Source organism: Nerophis ophidion, linkage group LG16 (assembly GCF_033978795.1).
Source record: "Nerophis ophidion isolate RoL-2023_Sa linkage group LG16, RoL_Noph_v1.0, whole genome shotgun sequence".
NCBI lineage: Eukaryota > Metazoa > Chordata > Actinopteri > Syngnathiformes > Syngnathidae > Nerophis > Nerophis ophidion.
The window spans coordinates 47,284,532-47,286,882 of NC_084626.1; positions in this window are offsets into that span (position 1 = coordinate 47,284,532).

Here is a 2,351-nt window from a genome sequence, read left to right on the forward strand (position 1 = left end):
AGTGAGTCCATACCAGGGGTGTCCAAACTAGGGCCCGACAAGGTCTTGACATGTGCCATAAGTACTAGTCTTATTGGGACCGCTTGGTGCCGTATAGTGAGTCCATACCAGGGGTGTCCAAACTAGGGCCGACAAGGTCTTGACATGTGCCATAAGTACTAGTCTTATTGGGACCGCTTGGTGCCGTATAGTGACTCCATACCAGGGGTGTCCAAACTAGGGCCCGACAAGGTCTTGACATGTGCCATAAGTACTAGTCTTATTGGGACCGCTTGGTGCCGCATAGTGAGTCCATACCAGGGGTCTCCAAAATAGGGCCCGACAACGTCTTCAATTCGGCCCGTGAGACGGCACGAGTCCAAAGAGCAATGTGTTGTTTTCAAATAATATACATGACCCCAAATGGGACAAGCAGTAGAAAATGGATGGATACGAACAGATAGCTGCCATTTTGTCTCCATCTGGCAGCTAAAAAAAAAGTCACTCAAATCAGTGGACATTTCTTGGATGAAGATGTGCACAGCTTTTATTCTTATGACCCAATCCAAACAACCTTACCTAATCATGGTGCGGACAAACAAAATTCATCCAGCACAAACTTCAACAGACATGGTCACACATTCCCTGCTCATTGAACTTTGTTGGATATTATTCAAAAAAAGTCCGAACAGCATTGAACACATCTAAACGAAATTCATTTAAATCCATTGCAAGGGATGATGGGAAAATGCAAAAGTTATCCATGTTTGAACTGCTTGACACTCCTGACTGATTACAACACTTCAGGTGATCTTGGAAGTAAACAAGGTCAGCAGTTGTTCACACTCATAATAACCAATTTAATAATCATTGATTATATATCCCATCCATCCATTTTCTACCGCTTATTCACTTTTGGGGTCGCTGGCACCTATCTCAGCTACAATCGGGCGGAAGGCGGGGTACACCCTGGACAAGTCGCCACCTCATCGCGGGGCCAACACAGATAGACAGACAACATTCACACACTAGGGACCATTTAGTGTTGCCAATCAACCTATCTTTGGAGGTGGGAGGGGCCTATCCCCAGGTGCATGTCTTTGGGGGTGGGAGGAAGCCGGAGTACCCGGAGGGAACCCACGCATTCACGGGGAGAACATGCAAACTCCACACAGAAAGATCCCCAGCCCGGGATTGAACCCAGGACTGCAGGACCTTCGTATTGTGAGGCAGACGCACTAACCCCTTTTCCACCGTAAAGCCTGATTATACATCTATTATTATAATATGTAATCACTTATATCAATTCATATATACACACACATACTGTATATACACACATAACTATATACACATTTATACATCCACACATAAATATATGTACATATATATATATATATATATATATATATATATATATATATATATATATATATACATACACATAAATACATCCATATATATATATATGTATATATATAGATGTATTTATGTGTATATATATATATATCTATATATATATATACACACATGTATATATATATATATATATATATATAGATATATATATATATATATACATGTGTGTATATATATATATACACATATATATATACATTTGTATATATATATATATATATATATGTAGCTGAGATAGGTGCCAGCGCCCCCCGCGACCCCCAAAGGGAATAAGCGGTAGAAAAATGGATGGATGGATATATATATATACACACACACACATGTATACATATACACACATATATACAGTATATACATATACATACACACATATATATAGACATATATACATACATATATTTATGTACATACAGTATATACATATACATACACACACATGTATACATATACACAAACATACATACATATACACACATATATACAGTATATACATATACATACACACATATATATATAGACATATATACATACATATATTTATGTACATACAGTATAGACATATACATACACACACATGTATACATATACACAAACATACATACATATACACACATATATACAGTATATACATATACATACACACACATGTATACATATACACACACATACATACATATACACACATATATACAGTATATACATATACATACACACACATATATATATATATATACATACAGTATATACATATACATACACACACATGTATACATATACACAAACATACATACATATACACACATATATACAGTATATACATATACATACACACATATATATATATATATATATATACATATATATATATATATATATATATATATATATACGTACAGTATATACATATACAAACATAGAGATACTTTGCATGCCCCCAGCCAAATGTTTTAATA